The following is an 8,819-nucleotide window of genomic DNA, read 5'->3' as shown; positions in this document are numbered from 1 at the left end:
AGCACTCACAATGCAAAGCACTCTTTATGATAAACATTAAATGAATTTACAGCCTTTCTTGCAATTAATATATTTCAGTTGAATTTACTTATTAATGATCACTGCATAGCGTCTTTGACAGTTTCCGGATTCTGTACTACGAGAAAATCATTTTTATCCTGTTAACTCATAGTTGATAGGAACATTTTTTTAATGTGTTTTAAAAGCATTATGTGTTTTATGTTCTTCAGTCAGTTCAATTAAACTGCATGGTAGTAAACTATTAGTGATCTAACATTTATTGATTTTTAGTTGGCAACTTATTTACTTGTCACAAAATTAAGACTGTGCAATCTATACCTATAGATAATTCAATCATTTTTGTAGAGTATTTATTACTGGTATATTGCCTTTCATGAACTAAATATGGTGCTTAAATTGGTTTTAGAAAATCATTAAGAAAACTAATTTTTTTATTTTTGTTTTACTTTTCTGGCTTTTGTGTATATTCACAGCCTTAATAAATATCTTTTAACATGTCAATGGTACCTTGTGTTTGTTTGCAAACGGTTTAATAGAGTATTTTCAAGGTTTTTTTTATGGTTGTAATAAACTTTATGCAAACTTTCAAGTATCTTTTGTTCAAAAGCATCTGTTTTAAGAAAGTTTGATTGATTTACCTTATTATTGATTATCCTAATTAGAATCTTAAATGGTGAAAATGTGTTAGAGTATCATTCAACACAATGGGGATCAGTATCTGAATATGGTTAATGATGAACTTGAATTGTCAGGATAAGCATTTTCTTGCATTTTTCAAATAAATTTTAAAATGTATGGAGGGACATTAACTTTTTAATAGACCTACTACATGTGAGTTTTAGCTTAGTGTAGGTGTCACCATTATCAAGTAAGCTGTTTTTGACTATTGCAGTTATGACAGACAGTGCAGTTTGAAGGACTGTAGTATTGGCTAGAAAAGAACTACTGGAAAATGATTTGTATATTTTGATAAAGATTCCTTATACTTGGTGAAGCACAGTATCCTTGACAAATGCTGTTAGCCTATTGAACAACGAAATCACATATTACTGTCCTCTTGACACTTTACATCTTTTTGATGTTCAAGTTAATAAAATGAGATACTTTACATATTTAAATACTATAGTTTAGCTATGTTTTGGCAGATCAATTTTCAGAACTCCAATAATAAATACTGTAATAAAACACAGTAATAAGTCATTATTATTCAAATGGTATGAACTATTGAAGTTTAGAAGTTTGAGTTGCTTTACTTATGGTTATTCAACGTTGTTTAATCTGACGTGAAAGAGGACATTTACGTTCTTAACGTTGACTGAACTGTGCCTTTATCGACGTTCTTAAACTGTGTATTTTATTTCAGTCATTGAAGCGGATCAGATAGATGCTGAATGGGTTTTGGAACTTTTATGAGAGGAAGATACTGAAAGTGGCCTTTGGGTAATATGTTAAAATTCTTGTTTGCAACATGAATGTATCTTCACTTTTCAGTTTATTTTGCTTCTTGCATTGTAGGGTAAAAATTGCATTTACTGTATCGCATTTACGTGTATGCTTGTATTTGTACCTGCAGATAATAGAATCTCATATCAAGGGGGATTCGTCTCAAGGGAAAATAAATCGCACTTGTCTTTAAGGTTGTTATTATAGTTTTCCTTTATTGTACTGTTACGATATTTTAAAGTAGTGCCATTTTTATCTCAGCTCATAAGAATGTTTACCCGTTTTCCTTGAATTACCCACAATCCAACTAACTGAACTCTTAAGTGTAATCATCTGTTATATATATGCAATTGCTAATTTATGCATTGGATTTCTAAAGTCATTTCAGATAGCTGCTTTATTTTTCATGTTCTTGTCCAAAGCAGTGGCGGTAGACATCATAAAAAGCGTTTTGTATTACGCTGAGCCTCAACACCCTCCAGGTTCCCTGTTAGATCCGTCAGAGGAGATTCTAGTCACCTGATGCTGTTGCTATGGTTGCTGCAGAGCTTCCTTAGTCTGCTAACTGCTGATCGGTCGCGGGGTTTCCCTTACGCGTACATGTTAGCCAGTCAGTGTTTAGCAAAAAGCAATGCGGCTTTGGGAGGCTGTGCTTTCATGTTAGTGCTTCGCGAAGATGTGCTGAATGGAAGAGCTCTTTCCCGATGCGCTAAACTAATCTTAAGTGTCGATTTGAAATTCTGCATTTTAATTTTCGGCCGATTTCTTATTCCAAGATAAACAGGTACATTAGTCTTCATCTACTCAGCATCTTTTAGTGTTTGCTTATACTCCTGGTCATTAATGGCGTTATAACGAATACCATTAAGAAATAAGTGAGACCATTCTGCAGCATGAAAGGTACCCATCCATATTAAAATATCGTTGCCGTGTATATGCCGCATTTGGACGGGTTTGGCATTATAGCTGAAGAGCTTTGAGATACGATCAGCTTTTTGAATCAGCCTTTTGGCTTGTCTGCTGCAGTACAAATAAAGATTTTAAGTTAAAACAAACATTGTTTTAGCGACTCTATTGCATTTTTTTCAATAATGCTGCATGTATAAAAATGCCTACACCCTGCATGTTATATCTTAATTGCAGCTGTTTTATTGTATTTTATAATGAAATACATACTAAAGAAAAGTGGAAATGTAGTATGGTCAAGGCTAATATAATCGTATCAAGAAACGTTTTATTACTTTAGTATCTCCCATCATTGTCACTGCAGTATACTGTAACGTCAGGTCTGCCTTGTTCCTATGGTTACTTGCTCTTCTGCTTAAGTGATTACGCCCATAGTATGTAAAGCCACCTCACACACTTTTTTCCGAGTCTACACTTCAGCCACTGATTCTAATATAATATAACCTTAGTAACTCGAAGGGTTTGTGAACAATTTACTGTATTTATCCAAGTATCTGTACTTTTCCAACAGAGCCTAATTTGGTTGTTTTATCCAGTGTTTTTTTCAAGTACATCTGAAAGCTTACGTTGTATTCAGACCTACGATTAAAGCGAGAATGTTGTCTTCAGAAAACTACTTTTGATTTCTGAGTGTAGTGTTTTGCACACTGTCTGACACCCGTCCGTTTCCCAATTAGCATACAGCTAATATAAACTGAGATGTGTTGATCTTGCTAATGCTGATTATTTATACAATTGCATGCTACGTTTCTCCTAATGCCGCTTCATAATCTGAGTCATTCTGTATCCTCGATTGAATTCACGGTTGCATTTCGTGTCATTGTGGTGACAAAGGCTGTGCCGTTTGCTCAGCGTTTCTATCCGACTCATTAATTATTGGATAGTTAATATCTGCGTTGCCTTTAGAAATGACAGGATTCGGATCTCAGCAATGAAATGAGGTATTATATCTGGAGCAGGTTTATAGAATATAAAATCCATTTTATTGCGTCTATTCCAAAGTGATGTAAGCCATCTTAGCTTTGTGGGCATTTGTGTCATTCAATGAATGTATGATCCATTCCATCGGTTTATCGTCATTCCCCTGAGTGTTATCTTTGATTGCCAATATCATTCATTAACACTTGCTTATTTAATAAATTCAGGCAAAGAAACATCTCAATGGACATGATCATTCTCATCAGTCATTAAATGTGCGATAATTTTATAAACTTACTGCTTTGTAGTTTCTTACAGACCGACTGCCATTATTAGTCTGTGAAGAACTGATAACACTAATGTAGACTTCGAACGCATATTTGGTGACTGATCGTAACCGACAACTCCGGTATACAGTTACTGTTTCCATAAAGATAACTGTACTGTAGTTAACGAGAGGAGTTCAGAAGTATGCAGTGAGAGACATTGTATTTCATAAGGACTCTGCAGTGAGTATTTTAAAGGCCCATGTTCAGAGAATAGACGGTGACGCCTTTGTGCCATGGTATCAGTTCCGGAACACAAAAAATTATGCCTTTTATTTCTAGCTAAATGTGTACAGAAGCGTATTTGTACACGCCACTCATCCCTTTGCTTATGTTATGCTGTATATTTATAGTATCTGGCATTATAACTATATCTGGCGCTATATATATATATATATATATATATATATATATATATGTGTATGTATATGTGTGTATGTATATATGTGTATGTATATGTATATATATGTATATATATGTATATGTATGTGTATATATATATATATGTATGTGTATGTGTGTATATATATATATATATATATATATGTGTATATGTATGTATATATATGTGTATATGTATGTATGTGTATATATATATATATATATATATATATATATATATATATGTATATGTATATATGTATGGTCTAATTTACTTAACAAATAAGAGGCTTCATAAATACACGCACAATTTCTTGCATTTATAGTCAGATTTTCAGAGTGAACTTCCATAAAGAATCTTTCTAATTGGATGAGAATGGCTAGTTTGAAAATCAATTGTGTCCCATGGAACAGGTAGTGCAAGGTCACCAACATACTCTTTCGATATGGCACCTATTAAGTTATTTTTTGTATTTAAACCATCACGAAAACAAGCTTGTCATTCATTTATTATGACTTTTAAAGAAACGTCGAAAACTGTTTTGGGTTTTAGAAATCAAAAACTGAAGGCTGTTAACGTATACTTTGTGAAATATAAGATGACGTGTAATTTCGTTTAAACCAAAGATTTAAAAATAAAATTTTAAAACATGTTACCTAAGCAGAATATTTTATCAAGCTCAATATATAGAGAATTACATGTATGTTTATTTGACTTTATTTTTCACTTTATAGTATTCTAGAAATCAAGTGCGGTGCTACTGACCGTCGCAGGTGATCAAAACATTTAATAAAATTGGTCCCTCAACAAACTCCCCTCCCACCTAACACCCTGCATTTGTCTGAATGAGCATAAAGCCTTCTCTGTATTCAGTTACGTCAGTTTTCTAACCTGTTTATGCAGTTCAGGGTCGAATTGAGACAGGACCCCTACACCATTGGATATAGGCGGAAAATCAGTCCTGTAAAGCTACATTATATTATGAATTGACAATGAGACTTCAGAAAAGATACCTTACAAATGTATTTTAATGGCTTATTTTCTGCTTTGATTTTTTAACAACAAGATGATGCTCGGCTTTATCTGGTGCGTAATATGACATACTGTATTTGGTGTCTCAGTTGTTCTGTAACTTATTTACTAGGAAGAGGAATGAGTGATTAGAAACTAACTAAAATACATGTGTCTTTGATCCAGCGTTTATATTATACAAGATCAGTCAACAATATTAAAATGAGTTAATTTTTATATCAAAAAGTTCCAGGTAACTGGTTTGATGAATCAAAAGAAAGTTTACTTCATTGTGTTTGACTGAACGGCAGCCAAATTACTTGTTTCAACTGAAATGTGATGCTCATAGTCAAGACAAATTATGGAGTTATTGAAAATAAGTTAGTCCATGGCGCAAAGACCCTCGGCCCTCGACCCTTCGCTCCGACTGTTAAAAAACGCAAGAATACTGCATACTTAGCTAGCAAATGATGTTTCTTTATGCACGGAAACTACACCTGCGGAAACCGTCTGAAAATCGCAAAAAGCAACATGTTCAAACGAATTTTTTTTTTAAAAAAGCTGCATTTATAAAAACAAAGAAAAAGAAAGTCGCTTGCATTCTTAAAAATATGGTTCTTAAATGGCTTGTGTTGTTTCCCGCAGAGCTTTTACTTGTCAAGGAACCATTTGACTTTGGGAAGAGTTATTTACATGAAATTGGTTCTTTGGGCTTTGACAAGATTCCTAACGTGGACAGAACAGAAATTTTTAATATATAGTAGGCTACCTAGGAGGATACCGACAGATAAACAAAACAACAATTTAGCTTGTTTGATTGTATACAGTAATAGTTTAAAAGAATGTGAATCCATTGGTATATCTGTTGTCTCTTCATGGTTTTTTATGAAACCTATTTGTGGATCAAAATAAATAAAGGTTCTTCATGGAATCTGGCACCATCTTCGGAATGGTTACTATGTAAACCAAAAATTGTTCCCCAATGGCATTGTGAATTTCCCATTGGGATTAATAAAGTATCTATCTATCTATCTATCTATCTATCTATCTATCTATCTATCTATCTATCTATCTATCTGTCTATCTATCTATCTATCTATCTATCTATCCATTACTCTGAAGAATCACTTTGGCACCTTGATTTTTAAGAGTATTTGATTTTAATCCAATGAAATATCGTTGGCATTTCAGAAAGATGCATATTGATAGTTTTGCAACGCATCATAAAGTTCATTGTAAAAATACATTTTCAATAAAGTACTAAAACATTCACTTTGAGTAAAATTACCTTGAGGCATTTGAGTGTTAGAATTTATTCCAAAATGCATAACTTTAATTAAAAGTAATGCAATCCAATGGCTTCCTTTCAACATAATTATAAAATTCGAGGATAGATTTGCCAGTTGTTTTAAAAACAGAGAAGAATTTTATTCAAATATATTAATTTTAAGTCAAATAGATATTGGCACCAAGTTCCAAGATTTGCACCCCAAAACGAGCATTTCCAATCATGTCGGTGTTTTTTAAAATCAATGCCTTTGTAATGAACATCCACACAATATCATTCCATAACGCTGCTCGGCACAACACGATGGAGACGATCAAGGAGACTGAAAAGCTGTCTCAGACCACCATGAGCTTTGCGTCTGGTGCATGCGCAACAAGTGTTCATAATGTCTCTAAGAGATGGACTTTAAAAATGTGATGCTTATGTGGACAGTTTTTACAGTGAAAGTCCCATAGTCATTAAAAAAAATAAATATTGAGTGGAATTTTGTTAACATGTGACCTGAATTGCCATTTACCTTAGCTGTACAGTCAGTGGTGCTCAGCGGTGGGACCTTGCAAAACCGGTGTGACGGCAGCTTTTTCTTTAAAAAAAAATGAAAACTTTTAAGTAGACTCTTGTCTTTATTATACTTGTTATTTTTAAACGTTTAACGTCATTATCCTAGATATTCCCACATTCTCTATCTGTTTAGTAGTTTTACCAATTGTGCGTTTTATACAGTACGGCCAAAACATTTGAGTGATTTTAAGATTTATAGTTTTCACTGTGAGTTTTAGGGCTTTTTCTAATATCTGTTTATCAGCACATCTGAAGATGACAACGAAGCATTAATAAAGTATCCGCAACAGAACACTTTGCTGTTTTAACATTCACAAAGTGAGTTAACAAAGTCCACAGGAAAGAAGAATGTAAAAAAGTAAAGGAAACTTGGTTATGGAATAATACAGTTCTAGTGTATTTGTGTGTGTGTGTGTGTATATATATATATATATATATATATATATATATATATATATATATATATATATAAATAAATAAATGCAAAAGTATGTCATGCAACCTAGCATTTGTTTTCTGTAAGCAAAGTAAGAACAAATCAATACTGATTAAACAAAGTGATTATTTTTTATTATTATTGATACCTTTTCTTAAGAATCAAGCCACTTTAACAAAATACAACTCGATAAAAAAAATGAAATTCGCACGGTATGTACAATAATATGTTTCGGAAACATATTAAAAAAGAAACACCGACCATCAGAATTCAGCACCAATACAAACAGGGAGTTCCATCTAAAGTAGTTCTTTGTTTATGATATATAATAAAGCAGCAAGTAGAACAGAAAAAGTTACGCATGATTGCTTTAGAAATAAGTTCTTTATAAATTCTCACAGTTTTAAATCGATATTGTAAATAGATTTTTTTAAATTTAAATTTACACACAGCATCGCTTTCACACTGAGTTAGAGGTGATGGACCCGAGTTCTACCAATTCAGCAAAATTCTGTACGTTTTCTTGCTACTTTGTGGTATAGGACAGGGGTAGGCAACGTCGGTCCTGGAGTGCCACAGTATGTGCAGGTTTTTGTTCCAACCCAGTTCCTTAACGAGAACTCAATTATTGCTGAAGAAGCACATATTGCTTAAGTGACATTTTAATGCTTCATTTTAGTGGTCTCGCTTGTTAAGGTTCTCCAACCTTAATTGCTTATTTCAATCTTAAACTGCTGCATTCAGTGTTTTAATTGCTCCTTATTAGCAATAAGATGTAAAACAGGGGTAGGCAACGTCGGTCCTGGTGAGCCGCAGTGGCTACAGGTTTTCATTCCAACCCAATTGCTTAATTAGAAACCAATCATTGCCAATCTCAGACCTTATTTAATTTTATGGCTTGTTAGTCTGTGCAATGTAAGGCTCTTATATCGTAGATTTTTTTCCTTTCCAAGGATATCATCCAAATGATATGAAGCCTAAAACAGATCATTTTCAGTCTGTCACGTTTTTCTATTAAGTGTTTTATTAAATCAAACCGTGCATGATGAACATACACAGATGTAATTGGAAAAAAGCTAGCTGGAGACCTGCTGGCTGCTTTGTCTTTTACATCTTATTGCTAATAAGGAGCAATTAAAACATTGAATGCAGCAGTTTAAGATTGAAATAAGCAATTAAGGTTGGAGAACCTTAACAAGCGAGACCACTAAAATGAAGCATTAAAATGTCACTTAAGCAATATGTGCTTCATCAGCAATAACTGAGTTCTCGTTAAGGAACTGGGTTGGAACAAAAACCTGCACATACTGTGGCACTCCAGGACCGACGTTGCCTACCCCTGGTATAGGACATTAAAACAGATTTTTTCACAGTAGTTCTTTAACTCATCTGGTAATCTTCCAACTATTGTTGTTAAAGTTGTATGAGTCATTATAAATCCAAGGCTGCCCAAGGGAAATGCAACAG

This window comes from Erpetoichthys calabaricus, chromosome 11 (assembly GCF_900747795.2).
Source record: "Erpetoichthys calabaricus chromosome 11, fErpCal1.3, whole genome shotgun sequence".
In the NCBI taxonomy this organism is placed as follows: Eukaryota; Metazoa; Chordata; class Cladistia; order Polypteriformes; family Polypteridae; genus Erpetoichthys; species Erpetoichthys calabaricus.
This window is presented reverse-complemented; position numbering follows the sequence as displayed.